Below are 18,364 nucleotides of genomic sequence, written 5' to 3'. Positions count from 1 at the left end.
CCAAGCTTCTCTGCTCCCTTATCTTCTTCTCTTCATTTCTGGCCTCCTCCTGTCCTTGCCTGTCTTATCATCTGCTCTCAGCATCTGGGTCCCCAGTGGGAGCGCATGCACTTTCTCATGCACGTGGAATTTCTGTCCCCTTGGACCCCATGGCACACGGTGCTGGGTTCGCCTGATGTGTAGACACAGGACGAGGCAGGTGTCCCAGGCCTGCTGCAGCTGCTGTAGACCTGGCTTTCTCCACACAGCATATCAGTGGCACACTTCTGCTCCCCTGCAGTGTATGAAGGGTTTTGTGTAAATTTGGGAGTAAATCCCACTGATTTTGGGGAAAAGAATCCTCTGTAAAGGAAGAGGAACTTGTCAAGCAGTGGATATAATCACAGTTTTATAAACATATATAGTTAATTAAAAAGAAGAAACAAAACTCTACAAGCATAACAAATACTACTAGGTACACTGATACTATTTATTGTATTAGTGATATGATTAGTCTTATCATTGGTATCATTATAGAAGTCACTTGTTTTCAGTTTGTAGCTTGTGTAGACTTTTGACTGGTTTCTGCTTTCTTTTCTGAGTGTCCATTTGTCTTTTTATCACTCCAGAGAAAGATGCAAAGAAAAATTTAAATCTTTTTTGACGTTGTTAGTACATTGGGAAACTTAGTAAAAGGGAAGAGTTTTTTTGTTTTGTTTTGTTTTGTTTTGTTTTGTTTTCCTGCAATGGGAATTGAACCCTGGGGATCGAAGTCATGCTGGCCATGCAGGCCCTGCACCTATGAGCTGTACCCTACCCTCAGTCCCTGGGCCCTAGGGTAGAGTCCTTTTGAATAGGACTGGATTTAAGTAAGTCATTCTCAAGTTCCTCTTTAATTTAGGAAGGATTGTCTGGCTTTTGCAAGCTTGCTCCAGCCCCTATCTTTTCTTTATATCACTTTCAGGATGAAAAAGAAGAACAACTTCGTGTGGAGCTCTCTGAAAGGGTCCTTCTCCAGTTAAGGCCTGCGCCTGCTGCCTAGGCATAAATAAGAGTGTTGACACATTGTTTTCATAGAGAGCAATCACTTCATGTATATTCAGTTGTTATTCACTTCTGTAAGGTTGATTACTATAGGTTTTAACTTACCCATCTTATTATAAGTATCACGACTTCATTGTTGTAGAGCAACGCAAAAATAAAATCACAGTTTTTAAGAAACTGTTTCAAAAAACTGTTTTTAAAAAACTGTGACTCTCACTACAACTTAAAAACATTGTTATTTAATGTATTAAACTAATTCAAGTGTAGTTTATGACCAACTTTACAATTTTAATAGTTTTTCTGTATATTTTATATACAGATACGGTTTATAATAGGTCATAGTTTATGATAAATTTTTTTATATATTTAGTTTACTTGGCAATACATTTGCAGAATAAAGTTAAGAATGCATTGTATGCATTTGTGAAGTAATTTCTGGTGTTTCCATAGTGATTTTCTTATTAGTGCATATTATAGAGAGTGATGGGTTTCATTTGGTATACATTTCAAAATCAGTAAACCTGATTGTACCCTAGAAACAACCAGGTTTTTTTTTCCTTGTCTTTTTTAGCTTTCTAGGTAGAATTTATTGACAGAGTATGCAGATATTTCATGAAGTAAATATCAATTTGGGTAACACTGTTTTTTCCTTAATCATCTTTTGTCTCTGGAGTGAGATACCCGATATGCACAGTTTGCAGATAAATTGGCCCATGGTTTCAGTCTCTGTTCCACTGACTCCCAGGTGGCTGCCCCAGGAAGCTGGCTGGGGAGAAGGCAGCTGGGCCCATGGCAGCCCAGAAGTGGGGAAGCACAGCGGTCTTGAGGGGGGGGCAGGGACAGTGTGTGCCCCGCTCCAGCTCATACCTTTACCTGTTGCCTGTGCATGAACACAGGTAAATGAGGTATGTGACACAAAGATCATTCATCTTATCCATACATTCACCTGTAACTCACTGTTACTGCTGTTGATCATTGCATTTTTTACCTGTGTTTTTGCAAGTATCACAATGACCCACTTCCTCACCAGGCCTCTGCTACTCAGTGTTGGGTTCACTGGCTGCACTGTGTGACCCAGTCGCATCCGGGACCCCACTCCTGAGCATCACCTCACTGAGCATGAAACCCCAGCATGGAGGGTATCTCTGGGAGACCTTTCCTGCAAGCGGAAGTGAGCCCTGTCACTCCCTGGTATCCTGCAGTACCCATTTACTATCAGAGAGAGTGATTGCTTGCATCTTCTCTCTCTTATTTCTTATTCAATTTTATCCCAGATTTAGCACATTATTCATTGACTCAAAGACATGTAATTTGGGTTTCTGGTCCTTTCTGGTCTGTATTTTATTTCTCCTACTCATCAGTTTTCATTTCCTGAATTTGTTTTTATTTATTTATTTATTTATTTATAAAGTAGCTTATGAAGAATGAATTTGTTTTTAAAAGAATGTTGAAGACAGATGTGGTGGGACATACCTAGAATCCCAGCACTGAGGAAGGCTGAGACAGGCAGATTGCAACTTGGAGATTTCCCAGGACAACTTAGAAAGATCCTGTCTGAAACAGAAAATTAAAAACACAGGAGCTCAGTGGTAGAGAACTGCTGGATTCAACTCCCAGTACCAAAACAAAAAAGAACAAAGAGTTAACCTCACTGATACGTAAATTATAAAATATTCTACTAAATTCACTATTTCCCTAACTTCCCTGTCAATTATTGCCTTAGAAGTCTTCACAGATTTAACAAGTGGACTTCTCTGTTTCAGGATGTAAGCCATTCAGAGTGTGCAGCTAGGACACACTCTCACTTGCTTTGGTGGACTGAAAACTTCCCCAGCCTGGAGTTCTGTTTCCTACCAGTCATGCAGGACAAGGTTTCCTCCAGTCCCCTTACTGTAGCTTTTCTCTGCTGTGGCATTGTCCGGGCCCGCTGCTTCCCAGAGAAGGAGTGGCTGCTGTGACTTAAGATGCAACAGAAAGGGGGTTTTCTGCTCTCTGGTGCCCTGCAGGGAAATGGCGGGAGCTGGCCCAGGCGCCCCCCTCCAGGGTCCAGCCCCTATATCCTGCTTGTTCTCCGGAGGCAGCCCCGGATATTTAGCTTGGCTCCCTGACCAGATGAAAACGCTGTAGTGCTCACTTCCTGTGATGCTCTTGCCCTGTCCACTGCTCTTTCCCCCCAGGCTGTGTCTCTGTCCAGTCTCTGCACTCACAGTCTTGTGTTGTGCTTCTGCTCTTTGTGCCACTGGGAGGCAAAGTTCCCCTGCCCAGTGCTTCCTCCAGGGCTGCTCTTAATAAATGCCAGGATTTCTGGATTTTGCTTGGTTACTGGCTCACTCAATCCTCAATCTGTTATTTCCTGTTGGTTCCTCCTCTCTCCTGATTCCTGAACTGGACTCCTGCAGCAGCTTGTGAGGGCCAGCAGTTCCTGGGGCTACTGTCTGTGAACTTCAGCAATGCAGCTTCAAAGTGTGACTTTGCCTTCAAAGTGTGACTTTTCCCATACTTAAGGTATGCTTGATTGTTAAATTCTCATGGAATCAATTTCTGGTTTCTAGAGTTTTCTGTAATTTGCATATTAGTAGTTAAAGTAAAAAAGGGAATACTTTATGATCAAATTTAACACTGAAGTACAATTGGTAATGAAGAGTGGAGGAGATGGAGGGCTAAAAATTCTGACATGAACATAAATCTAACCACACTACTAATCAATGGTGTTGTGTTTGACAGAGTGATCAAGTTCATTTCAGAATTTGATTATGTATCTGAAAAATGAGAATACCTAAAATATTGCATATATGTATGTATATATATAATATGTATGTGTGTATATGCTTGTATGTACCTTTCTTCATATTATATGGTGTATTATCTCTAGAAATGACTCTATAAAATAAAAAGGCTAAAGTTCTATAATATTGACTTATATTTTATAGAGTAGATATTATTGATAATAGGGATATTTTTAGATTATTTTACTATTTTTTTAAAAAAAAACAAAATTTCATAGCAAAATAATAAAGAATAACAATACTCAATGCACTGTGCATCATTATCCCCAAAGCAGTTACTCAGAGTACACAACGTACACAGAAAAGTTCCTCTCTTACAAAGAAGCAGATAATAGTACAAAGCCTTCAAGATTGTGAATTGTACAAGAAAAATTTTAAAAATCACTCGAGAAGAAAACCAGAACCATGAAGCAAGTATGTATTATCTTCCACAGTTCTCTTAGTTTGTTTCCTCTTTAAAGTCCAGAGAGAATTTCACACAAAAATTGGTCCAGCTCAGTAATAAGGTAGTAAGCTCAGGGTGATGTCAGCATGCCAGGTCTTGGGGCACACTTAACCCATCCACACCCGTCCTTCATCCTGGATGGGCCTGCAGAACAAAGCAGAGGGTGAGCTCTCCGACAGGCTGAGACCACTGCAGGAACAGAAGGTAGTTGCTGCTCCTGACTCATTGATCTGCTGCAAAAACTTTGCACTAGATCTTGACAATATTTCCTAGCTTTTTTCCCTATCATTTATTTTTCTGGAGCAAAGAAAATGTGCTTTCTTTTTAAAGCTTTCATATAACATTTATTTACTAAGAAATAAGCACTTGGTTTGCAGTTATTTATTAACAAACTGATACAAATTTCTTCTTTATATTTAGATGTTCTTTTGATGTACTTGTTTCTTGAGATACAACTTTTACAGAGAGAAAGCTAAAGTTACATTTCAAGAGGGGATGGTGCTGTTATAGCAATGCAAGAAACACTAGACTCAGTTATACTTATTTTTCTATGGGGAAGCTTACAGAGCTTGGTGTGGACTCTGATTGCAGCCTACAGTGGAAAGCTGGTATTTCCAAGAGAGCAGAGGAAGTGCCATGCTAGGTATCTGGCCTTTGGGTTACACATCAATCCTAGCTCCATTTAGTTTTGCAGTGTTAGGCAAATACCTGGAGAACCTGAATATGAAATCTGTGGGGAAAAATAAGATAAGTAAGTCACTGACAGGCTCTTGAGCAAAAAGAAATGTGGGAAAGCATAAGAACGCTTCCCAGGAAGATCTCAAACTCCAGCAGTGGTCAGGGACCCCTTGCAGCAGCATTTAGGAGATTCCCAGTCAAACATGCACTAAGCTGTGTGCTTGAAACTCGAGGAATTGGACAGAGAGTAAAAAGCATCAGGTAGCTCGTCCCTGTGTGGGATAGAGACAGTGTCCTCGGATTGGTCCAGGGTCCAGATGGCTGTTGTGTGTGGATGATGACCATGACTTCCACTGGACAAGGAGCAGCAGACATGATCCCAACACTCCCCTTGCCCCACCTGCCTACTGCACCTACTGTATTCCCTCAGCCCTCAGCACCTGAGCTCTCTCACCTGTGCTGCTCATTGCTTCAGTTCTTGAAGCACTCCGCATGGATATGGATTGGAACCGCAGGTGTGCTTTGGAATTTGTTGGGGAGTTTTAAAATTTCCACAGAACTCAGGCTCCATCTTCAAGCAGAGGTAGGATTTGATAGAAAAGAAATTATACAATCTGTCTATCATCTATCCCATCCATCTTCTATACTGTATCTCAGGTTTTTAGATACTTAGAGCATCAGCGAATCATCTATGGCAACAACACCTCAGAACATTAGTGAGTGGAATATTCAAGTTAGTTTTAGAACCATTACAGGGTCATAAAATATAGCTCAAAGCTGTAAATTTTTGAAGCAATCACACATCTTAAATGCTGCTAAAGTTTTTTCAGAAAGATGATATATTTCTCCTTTCCTATTGGTAAGAATTTGTGGCATTTAATATTTCAGTGTTAGAAATAGAAAGTTGAAGACTTTTAGTATATTCAAGGAAAAACATAGGGAAGAAGCCTTTGTAGATTATTTTGTCAGAAAGACCAATATATCTTATGACTATCGGTCTTTCTGACTTATTTATAGTTATTTAAAATTCTATTTTGAGTCTCATTTCTATAGTATTTTCCCCAAATAAACTAAGTGACCTCCACAGCCAAGTGGAATGTGGTGTTGTGTTTTATCGTCTATCCTGGGCTCAGGAGATGAGCCCCAAGCAGAGGAGCAGCTGGTGGCAGGGACAGTTTTCCTCCCTATTCTTTCTGAGACAAGTGGATTCGGCAGTCAGTAACACTGAGAGTGATGACAATCACCCAGTCTTGTCTGGTAAACACCAGTGACCCCTAAATTCCGTTACTTTCATTCTGTTACTTTCATTCCAAGATTTAACATAAATTGTAAGAGCTTTATGGCGATGAATTTGGAGGAAAATCTGCCTACTAGACAAAAAAGGAATTCTCCATGAAGCTCTATCCAATCAGTCTTACACTTATGCACATCACACACGTGTGTTTATATACATGGGCTCATAAAATATGCTTTTAAAATAAATTCATACATTTATACAAAATAAGCAAATATGTTGAAACAAAAATTATCAAGTCTGAATCAGTTTTTAGAGATGAATGGTGTACTCAGTTTACCTATATGCAGATCTTTCCCTCAGTCCCTTGAGAACCAAAGAATGGAACATAGGAAAAGTGGAGAAATGCAGAACTGGAGCAATGCATCTCACAGAATGGTAGGAGTGACTGCCCTCTCTCTGGTTGCCTTTGCAGAACGTTCAGTACAGATGTTAACCAAAAGCACGTATGTTCATTTCTTTTTGTCTGGCTGTCTTCCTCACTTTGCCTCACCTCATCCTGAAGTCAAATATCATTTGCTTTTTAAGGTAGAGTGGACAGAAGCTGGGAGTTTGGGGGCAACTTGAGCTCTGGCTGATGTCTGGCCCTCTTCAGGGACCCTCATTCGATGTCCTTCAAGTTTCCGAGTTCAGTCTTGTGTGAGGATCCCACTCTGCTTGTGGGAATGTGAGCATCATTCCATGCAGCCATAGATTCACTCAGAATGGCCTGATCTCATGAGTAGAGTAGATTTAACTGTTTAGTGTTTATTTAATGCAATTATTTTTCATTTATTTTAAACACATTGTATATAGAACATACATCTGCTCATTTTAATACCTAATTAAATCTTAAAAATAATTGAATTTGTTTCATACTTTAACAATGAAAATTCAAGGATTAAGGAATTTGTTCTCTTTTTTGCAATGATTTGCTGTTTATGTTAGCAGAGTCAATGATTTTGTAAATATTCTGTACTTGTTGATAAACCCAAGTGTCATCAAGTGAAATTCATGATCTTGAAGTGTGGAACTTCACTGTCAATTACTAAGTAAGTGGTACAGGTAATGTATGTATGTCCACACAGCCCACCAGCCTTTGGGACTTCCTATGGTTAGTGGAATCATGCTTATGTATGTATGCTCACTAAACAGTCTTTTGGGATGGTCATATTACATTAAGCCCAAACTTTTCTTCACAGTCAAGGTGAAATCCCATGGATAACACCACATGGAAGTCCAGCAAAACTGGATGGGTAGATTTCATCCTGGTGGGACTCTTCCATCAATCTGCACACCCAGCGCTGCTGTGTCTGGTCATCTTTGTGATTTTCCTGATGACTTTGTCTGGAAATGTACTCCTGACCTTTCTGATTCACTCTGATACCCACCTCCACACCCCATGTACTTTTTCATCAGCCAGTTGTCTCTCATGGACATGATGTACATTTCTACCACTGTGTCCAAGATGCTCATGGACCAGATTCTGGATGAGAACAAGATCTCTGCCCCTGAGTGTGGGATGCAGATGTTTCTCTACTTGACACTAGGTGGTACAGAATTTTTCTTCCTAGGTGCCATGGCCTATGACCGCTATGCAACCATCTGTCATCCCCTGCGTTACCCCATCCTGATGAACCACAGAGCATGTTTCCTCCTGGCAACAGGTTGTTGGTTCCTGGGGTCAGTGGATAGTTTCATGCTGACTTTTGTGACCATGACCTTCCCGTTCTGTGGGTCCCGGAAGATCCATCACTTATTTTGTGAAGTTCCTGCAGTGAAGTCCCTGCACTATACAAGATGCTCATGTACCTGTGCTGTGTCCTCATGCTCCTCATCCCTGTGACAGTCATCTCGAGTTCCTATACCTTCATTCTCCTCACCATTCTCAGGATGAACTCAGCAGAAGGCCAGAAGAAGGCTCTGGCCACTTGTTCTTCCCACATGACTATGGTCCTTCTCTCTACGGTACTGCTGTCTACACCTACGTATTCCCCAGCTTCTATGACACCCCCTAGAAGGACATGGTGGTCTCTGTGTTTTACACAATACTCACTCTCATGTTGAACCCCTTAATCTCCAGTTTTAGGAACAAGGATGTCACAGAAGCTCTCAAGAAAATGTGCAGCGTGAGACCTGCCTTTCCAGACATGGTAAGACAGGGACTGTAAGTACTCATGGGTTCTTTTCCTTCTCCCTGTGCATGAAACACTCAGGCTCTTATGTGACATTTCCTCAGACTCTCATATCCTAAGGTCTCATCCAACACTTGTCCCTTTTTGAGGAATTATTTTAGTATTTCTGAATGTTTTCCATCTTTGCCCGCTTTGTCCACTTAACACCCTTATTCAATTGTGTTGTGCTGATACTGTATTTTCTAAAGTTAGTAACTGCTCCTTAACTATAGGAGAATATTCATATCATCAGGAAATGCAGAAAGGAATATTTATAGGAAATGGTCATTAAGTTTTCAATACACAAAGGAAACAGAGAGGGTGTACTAAGTGGTAGAGAAAAAGAGGATGGAAAAAAGCAGATAATTGTACCATCATTTTCATGAGTTTTATTTTAATTTGAAATTATATACAAATAAAATATAATATCCTGCCCCAGGCATTCAAAAGACTTAGATAAATCTCTTTATAAACAATGCACTTAGTCAGTATCTGAGAGTTGAAAGAGTCTTAACAGTTTTATTACTGTAGAAAAGTCCAACTATAAAGTCTTCTCTGTTACTCAAAGGAAACACTTAGCTATGAACTTCTTCAGAAAAAAAAAATAAACTAGTTAAATACTGGTGACATATTATGTACATGGTAAACATTACAATTCCAAAAGGGAGGAAAAGAATAACAGACAATGAAGATTCCACTGGAAAACATTAAATCCTGAAGTTCTATGTCCAGCTCCTAGGGTGGGTTGTGGTGAGATGTGAGCTCTAAAGGGCTTGGGTAGCCCTGGTCTCATGTATTGCCACAAGCTCATGTCCATGGCTTTCCTCAGCATATCTTACTCATACCTGCCGACTCCAATGTCCTGGGCTCCTCACTGGACTTTCTTTTCACTCTCACAGCTTTACTCACAACCCTCTAATGTGTACACTTGTATGTCCTCCCAGACCTTCTTCTGATTCCTGGGTGGACACCTCTGTGATCCCACAACTCTTACATTTGGACACCTGTAAAACCAGAAAGACATCAATGATGCCAAACTTTTCAGTTTTGCTATTTATTCATGATTTTCACCAGAGAGCTGACTAAAAGCAACCAGTGCACATGTCTGAAAGCTGGGCCATTTTGACAATTTCTCTGTCTTATTATTTAATACTGCAAATTAATCTCAGTCTCCAACCAGATCTCCAGACATGACAGAAATTTAGACAAATTTTCTTCCAGAGCATGAAACATTGGGCCATGAGTCCAACTAATAACAGAATCCTTATTTCCACTGAAGCCTCCTGAGCCTGGTCTTCACTGTGCACTTTTCTACCAGCATTATGGTCTTCAGAGCTCTGATGAGAATCTCCTGCTAAACTCAGCTTACAACTTTCTAGGGCTAGCAGGTATCCCCAAATCTTTCCAAACTCCTCCTGAGAACCAGACAATAGGTTTCTGTACTACATGGTCAGATACAGTACAACAATGACCCCCTTCTCTGGTACCAACATCTGTCTTACCGACTTTCTTACCAGGAGAAAATATCCAAGCATCGCACATCAAAAGAGCTAAGATTAATCTGGTTCATGATTTCAATCCACATTCAGCTGACTCCAAGACAAGCACAGGATGGCAGATCAGCAGGGCAGAAAAGAGGTGCTGTGGAAGCAGGGACGGGAAAGGCAAGAGCCAGGGAAAAGACAAGAATGCATCCTTTCAAGTCATGATCCCCGTGACCTGCCATGCCCCTGCTCCAGATAGGAGAAACTTAAAGACGTTTTTGATCAAAACATAATAACAATTCAGCAAATTTTAAACAAATAACTCCATGTTAACTTTGATCTGCATTTATTTTATTCTATGATATCATTTCAAATACAAATACAGATGGACAGCTGAAACATTTTTATTAAAGCACCAGTTATAAGCAACACTGCAGTCTGAGGCAGGCAACGAGAACTAAGTAGCAGCATGGAAACTGAGAAACTTAGTTGAGATAATGTCTCATAGCGATTTGATTTTTTTTTAAATTAAGATGTCTGCAGAATATGAGTAAATATCAATTCATGGCCACGGCCAGGGGACTCTGCAGAAAACAATCTGACCACCTCCAGCTTATGGGTCTCTAAGTGCTGATGTGCCATGCTGGTATCTTAGGTGCTGTCAGCTTCTTCAGCAGAGCTGTTGCTCCATCTGATCCATGCCACTGAGTGATTGGTCTCTACATCCTTCTTCTATGCTGTTCTCCTCAATGATAGTAACATAGCCTTTACTTATTTACAAAACTTAGTGACTGCAAAAGTTTATTCCTATCGTTTATTTATTTATTGTGTCCTGCTATAAAATTTTTACTCTATGCAAATAGAAAATTTGTCTCATGTTTATATTTCTGCATCATTGCTAAATGTGTGGTACAGGACAGACACAGAATAAACACCTAAGGACAGCAGGTTATTGGTAGCTTCACACACTGCGCAGAGTTTTCTTATAAATTAAGGACTTTTGACAACAGTGCACCCAGGGCTTCAGGGCAGCATTATCTGCTGGGGGCTGGGCCAGGAGCGTCCTCCCAGGTGTGAGGCTCTGTCTATGACTGTCCCTGTGAGGGCACAGGATCACAGTGTTCAGATTCCTCTATGGTGTGGGTCACAGTGAGCCAGACAGGAATATGTAAGCTCAGGGGAAAGAATGGTGACATTCCCCAAGTCTCTTAAAGGTGGAAAAATCCCTGGTGACTCCTGGGCTCCTGCCACATGGACTGAGGGGAAAAGGGCTAAAATGGAGAAAGTTTTCCAGAGATGGGCCGGGGTGCTTGTGTCTTCTCAGAGAAACTGAGGCATGAGTTAGACTTCCTTCTCTGAAAAAGGTGTTAGTAAAGCTTGGTTCTGGAGACAGGAAAGATTCCTGAGGAGAACCAGCGCTAAAGTGCAGTTCAAGGTCAGGTCAGAAGCTGCTGCAGGGTCCATGGGGCTCCTGCTCCCCATTTCTCTCCTCCTCCTCGGCCCCCACTGACAGCATTCTCTGTTATCCTTAATGGCAGTCACTCTTCTGAAATAGTTCTTGTCCTTCACTCTGGTTTTTCTCCAATTTTAAAGTGTTTTCTGTTAAATAATAGGTCAGTCCTTACCTGTCCTGTCACTGTTCTAGTGTGTGTGTCACTGCTGCCCAGAATCATCCACAGACCCTAGGTGAGCTTGTGAGGTGCAGGTCCTGGTGCCGGCCCTGTGTCTGGGTTGTTCCTGTGCCTTACACAGCTGGCCCAGTGCCCTCAGAAGGCTCTGTGCATGCCATAGTGGCCTTTTCTTACTCTAAGACTCAAAACAGTTAAATATAATAAATATGGTTTTAAAGAAGTACAGAAATTCTCTGTCATTCAGGCATGGACAGAATATTCCATGCAAATACAATGTTATATATTATACATAGTGTTATGTATATCAGAAGGGCTTCAAACTCACCAGGCTCGTCTTGAACTCACAGAAATCCTGCTGCAACCCTGAGTGCTAGGATTAGAGGTGTGCACCAGAATGCATGGATAAGATAAGCTTTCCTTGTGCCATAACCTTGATAAATGTAAAAGATTTACAATCACAGACTCTGCCCCATGGCAGCAATGGTACAAAACTGAAAGTCAGTTGTAAAAATGTTTGATTGTTTTAATGAAAATCTCTAAACTGATGGACACAAACTATGTGCAATATAATCTGTAGCTCTAACAGGAAATATGAAAGGAAACTATTGTGCAATGGACAATCTTTAAACACGTATCAACTATTATTCAAAGTCAGGCTCCAGTGGCTGGGGATGTAGCTTAACAGCATAAGCACCTGCCTTGCAAGTGTACAGTCATGAGTTAGATGCTTGGCACCAAAAAAAAATCCAACCAAACAACAACAATAACAAAGCAAAGCAAAACAAAAAACAAAACAAAACAAAACAAAAAAACAAACAAACAAACAAAAAGACAATAAAACAAAGTTAAGCTCCAAGTAAAATTAAAAGAATAAATTTTTAGAATTTTTCATAACTGGACTTCCAGGAGAACATGGCGGACAGATAGCAGCAGCTACGCAGGCTCTCTGAAAGACCCAGCTTAGAATTCAGGAATGGTGTGGAGTGAGGAATCCTAAGCAAGAGAGGAGATATGCCTTGCTGACCCAAGAACAAACTGGGCTGAGAGAAACCAACTGGGAATGCAATACTGGTGCTATAACAGGAACAGATAAAGCCTGGTGCTATAACAGGAACAGATAAAGCCTCAGCGTGGAAGCTGGAGCCCGTGCCATTGGAAACCATGATTTGGGTTTCCTGCTGCCACGGCTGCTTCTGAATCGGCTCGGCAAGGAGACAGACTCGCGAAAGCTCTGAGAACGGGAATCGGTGAACGGAGTTGAGAGCAGGACAGGCAGGGAGCCGTGCATCGACCTGCAGTGAGTGAGAGAAACTGGGACTCTTCCACGATCTAGGAGGCTCCAACAGAGGACATTCTGGGACGGGGCAGACTTGCGGGAACAGGACGCTGCAGTGACTTCAGTCATATATCCCCCTCTCAAGCGGGACTGGTGAGCAGTGCCTAGCCTACGTGATGCTGCTGGCTGAGACCCAGGCTAGCCCAGCCCAGGTCCCAGCACCTGAAGGTGACCTGGAGGGGTGGGCCCCGCATACACTGCCTGGTCCATAACTCCCTGGTGCACTGCGGTGGGTGGGAACACCTAGCCAGCGGAATTCAATCAGACTGTGGCCAACAGGGAAGGAAGCTGGGCCTCCTATATACGCTTGCATATATAAGGAACAAAGAATATGGGAAGAGGGAGCAACAAGAAAGGCCCCTCGTGCCCCAATCCTGAGAAACAGGCAATAGCGGACACCGCACCAATAGACATAAAGCGCTATCTCCAGAGCCTCATAGACGAGTTCAGGAATGAAGTTATTAATGACCTGAAGCTAGAAATAAGCAGAATAGTTAGAGAAATGCTAAGCACCACCCAAGAAAAAACAGATGGTGGAATGGAAGAACAGAAAAAGAGGGGAGAATTGTTTGATGGAGAAAATAGAGAAAGCATAGAATACGTGAGGCAGGTTCAAAGAGATTACCAGGAAACTAAAAACTCTATTGAAAACTGGCATAACAGCATGAAAGAAACTAAGGATAGATTATCTGAACTGGAGGCCAGATTTGTAATATGGGATCATGAAATGAAAAACTTCTTAAAAATAACAAAGAAACAAACAGCAATAATACAAAGACTAGAAGATGATAAGAGGATCTACAACTTAAGAATTAAGAACATAAAAGAAGAAGTAGGGACACAAACAAATGAACTACAAAAGCTACTCGCAGAAATAATCCAGGAGAATTTTCCTAATTTAGCAAAAGGTAAAGATACTCAGATATACGAAGCATTCAGGACCCCAGCCACCTACAACCCAAACAGAGCTACACCTAGACATATAATAATCAAAATACCAGAAATCCAATATAAGAACAGAATATTAAAAGCCGTCAGAGACAAGAAACAGATCACTTACAAGGGAACACCCATCAGAATTACAGCAGACTTCTCAGCACAAACCATCAAATCATGAAGAACGTGGGGGGAAATCATTCAAGCTTTGAAAGATAATAACCTCCAGCCAAGATTGATATATCCTGCACAACTATCCCTGGAAATCAATGGAAAAACAAGGTACTTCCAGGATAAAGAGGAACTAGGGGAATATGCAACCACCAATTCAATTCTACAGAGAATACTACAGGATATATTAAAAAAGAAAAATGTGAAGAATCCAGAAATAGTGGCAGAGAGGCCACAATGAATGGAGCAGAAAACAAAATGAAGAAGATAAACTGACAACTAATGACAGAAAAAGAGCTCAAGATAAATGAGGCAGAGAAGACTGGATGATAGGAACAGCTATTTTGGAGAAAACGTCATAATAGGTCATGCTGATTTAGTATCATCTTGTTTTGAAGTCTCATCAAGCTTTTGCTCTTCTGTCTCCATTGGTCTTAGCATGTTGTATCTTATTGGATTTTATTATATGTGATAGTATAAACAAAAACTTTTATAGACAAGGAGATTATACAGAAACCATTGTTCATTTTCTGTTAGTTGATTCTAAATACCCTGTAATACTGTCATTCTCTTGAATGGTTTTACATTGTTTTGATATATTTGATGCTACAGTATATGAAGTTATACTCAAAGATTTCAAGGAAAGAGACAATATGGTAACTACTTTTATGTAGGGATTATCTTGTGGTAAAACACTATTTTGCTTAAATGGTTGTTTTTTTCTGCGCTATTTTGTTGTTATTCCCTTTTTTATCTCAATCTCCATTTTATTATTTACTTTTTATTTTTATCCTTTTAATTAAGGGAAAAATACATTTAAAAATAGAAGGATATATTATAGTAACCCACTTTGATTTACTATTAACTTGATTTGAAGCCCTGTATTGCTCCCACCATCTTGTTTTGACTGATGTTCCTCTATTCTGTTTTGCTTGATAGAACCAGGTTTAAAAGTATAGGCAACATCTGTGAAGATAGGGAGATTCATTATGACGCCCATTCTGGTTGACTATTATCTACTTTTGAAGACCTGTAATGTCTCCAATGTTTTGGTTTTGTTGGTTTCATTCTTTACTGTTTTGTTCAAATTTTATTATAACTGATGATATAGGCAATTCTATTAGAGATAGCGGGAGGCATTTTGGTAACCATTGTTGATCACCTTGTATTATTGTTTTTACATTATCTATTATGTCCACCCTTTTGATTTGACCGACTCTATTCTGTTATGTCACATTTGGTTTTACTCTGTTCCCAAAAAAGTAATAAGAACTGTGGGAGCAATAAAACCCAAAATGTGTAACAGTCATTGTACAAAAGAGAGGAAAAGAAAGTGCTCTAAACGATACAACTGCATGTATATTTAAGTGTATAAGATAGATAATGATATTACTGAGTTTTGTTGGATCATTGAACAGAATTGTTTGGTCTCACTGTTTGAATGTCCATTATATAAGCTTTAATTTTGTAACTTGAACAAATATTTCTAAGATGACAATATGTAATCCATCAACTAGTGATTTCTTACTGTTTATTTTTTTCTGAAATTCTGTATAACTTGTACCCTTTTTCTTTTTTTTTTCTTTTTCTCCTTAAACAAAATTTAAAAAAAAAAGAATTTTTCATAACTGTTCTATCATTGTTTATCAGTTACTGATGCAATCATTGCATTCAAAGCCTAAATACCCAAGGTCCAAGAGGTGGAAGAGAAGACAAAAACAATACAATTATGGAGGTGAAAAACTAAAAACTAGCATTATTCATTTATCAGATTCAAATGCACAGAAAGCTTAGCTGGCATTAGGTAAAATTCAAGCAGAAAGTTAAATCATGTTGGAATTGGCTTTTGACTCAGTAGCCTGAAGTTACACACAAGAAAATTGAAAATTAAAATTGCATATGTCCTGGCTGTTCCCCTTTTCGGTATTTCCCCAAAAGAATTAAAAATACGATATCACATAAATACCCATGTTTACAGCAGAACAAGTAACACAAGCTAAATCTTTGCAGTGGTCTATTTTTCCACCAACAGATGGATGGATAATGAAAATGGTATTATACACCATGGTGCACTACTCTGCCATAAAGAAGGATAGATTCAGATCATTTGTAGGAAAATGGATGCATCTTCAGGCCATAATGCTAAGTGAAAGAGATTAGGCTTTCTGGGTTAAATATAGCATCATTTCTCTTATATGAGGATTCACCCAAAGGATGAATATATAGCAAAATAAAAGACAGTAGGAAATAGGCAGACAGTTCTTGTGGAACCCAGAGATGGAGGGAAGGAAATGGAAACAAATGAAATGTGTACCTGCACCAGCTCCCTGCAAGGAAAGCAATCATTTTCCTCTGCAAAGAGACACCAATGAAGAAATGTGGAAAATTAAAAATAAGAAACGGGGCTTGGAAAATATCTACAGGAAAAGGTTTTAGTCCTTAAATCTGGACAACTTCTCCTTCCCAACCGGAACCATGCTAGGAATGGTTTGCAGAGGGTGCTGAGCAGGAGCGGCTTCTCCTGTGGAAGCAGTGGTGCAGCCCCTGGTGAAGGTGGGAATCCTGCGCCCAGGGGAGAGAAGCCCAGTACAGCCCCCCACGGCACATGACTACTCAGGTCCCAGACACAGCGCAGCCCACTCGGGGACTGAGACGTGGACTGGCATCGACCATGCTGCACCATGCAGACACGTTCCCAAGAGGACATCATCACCTGACCTGCTGTTGCAGCAAGGATCTCAGATTCCAGAGTGGACTCCAAAGCTAGAATGCAGCACAGGCAAGAGGAAAGGGGGAAGACCAAGGAGCACGGAAAAGCAGCACAGCCCTACACAATGGGTTGGGGTTAATCGGCTCAGTGAGGTGAGAGCAGGGAGAAAAAATCTGATTAAACTTACAAAAAGGGCATTGGATAAAATCGTGTCTAACAGTTAAGTCATGCAGATAGGGGCCTGCGAGTGGAACAAAAAATAGAAATATAAGAGAACCTGGAAAAGATAATAAACCTGGTGGTTGGTTTGGAAATATTGATAGAATTTTCCTCAGCACGCTAGAAAAGCAAGAGCAAACAATGGAAAAATGAATATGGAAAAGGGAAAAGACCCTTATTGCTGCTAGGTAGTGCAAGCCACCCTCTACGCAGGCAAAGATGCCATGAGATTTTATTCAATTTGCCAAGGGGTAGAGTTTAAAGGGGCGGGCAGAGTGACATATTGACAGTTGATTGGGGGAATGTTGGCGCACGCGCAAGAAGCAAGGAGTTCAATTTCCGGGTTTGAAATAAGGCGGTCTTCGGTGTTGAAGGGAGGCTTCTCCAGCGCCAAGTTGGGCCGGATGTCTCTGAGCCTGGCAGCGCTTCCTAGGAGCAGAACCCATCAATATCAGATTGTAAGTGATGGGAATTCTCCAGAAAAAAAAAAAAAGAGAGAATAGCAGGGAGGGAGGGAGATGGTAAAGATGGGCAATGAACATTCTGGAACTGCAGGCCTTGCACGTGGAGGTGAAGGACCAGAGTCCTTGCAAACTGATGTGGGGACCGCGTGCAGGGACTGTGAAGCTGCACTGGAGCCCTGACGGACGGTTTAAAGGCCGGGAGTGGTGAGAGACGGTCCACGTGCTCCCTGTTTATTACCCAGTCACCTCGGGCATTTGTTGGAAAGTCTAAACGTCGTCGTGTGTTCCTAGGGGTGATGGTGGCCCCAGAGTGTGCGCCAGGATGCTTCCCGCGGGTGTTTATAAGAACATAAATTTCCTTTCTAAAGAAATTTATTACTGAATTTTGGGGAGAGATGGGTGTAGCCCAGAGTAGATAGATCATGGACTTATAAATGTACGAGGTACTATATTTTATCCTCAATACCAAGAAAAAAAGAATATTTATTTGAATAAAAAGTAGTGTCTTTTTCATCTATTTTTTCATCCACTATTATTTCCTTTATCTACGTCTATCTTCCTGGGACAAATCATTGTCTCCCTTCATTCCATGTTCAATGCCATCTTTTTAAAATATTTTTCATCTAAATTGTTTATCTGTGGAGTCACGGCAAATTCTATGAATACACCAACTGTAAATCACTATATTTTGAGTTTCTAAATAAATCTAAATGCTCTATAAATATTTTTGTGGTTATAGTTCTTACCAATCAAGTCAGCCCTTTCTGTGTGTTAGTACAACCTATGTTTTTTTATTTTTTCAGTCTGTTTTTTTAGTTTTTATTCTTTATAAAATGATGCTAAGTTGCTAGCTATACTTACTTTTCCTTTATATATTAATATATTTCAATACTAATAATTGTATATATTCATGTAGCATCATGAGCTATTTTGATTTTTTATATAATGTGAAGTTCAAATCAAGGTAGGCTTATCTATCTCCTAAACATTTATTATTTCTTCATTGTGCAAATATTAAAAAGTCCTCCTTCTCA

General features: G+C 40.4%; 1 pseudogene; it reads left to right on the top strand.

Moving 5' to 3' along the window:
• Positions 1 to 7,416: 7,416 nt before the first annotated feature.
• LOC100731349 (olfactory receptor 2T4-like) lies at positions 7,417 to 8,376 on the top strand (annotated as a pseudogene).
• Positions 8,377 to 18,364: the final 9,988 nt, after the last annotated feature.

Source organism: Cavia porcellus, unplaced genomic scaffold (assembly GCF_034190915.1).
Source record: "Cavia porcellus strain 051 isolate PalLab524CR breed Dunkin Hartley unplaced genomic scaffold, mCavPor4.1 scaffold_2, whole genome shotgun sequence".
Taxonomy (NCBI): Eukaryota; Metazoa; Chordata; class Mammalia; order Rodentia; family Caviidae; genus Cavia; species Cavia porcellus.
Note: the sequence above shows the minus strand (reverse complement) of the source record. Positions and strands in the feature narration are given on the sequence as shown.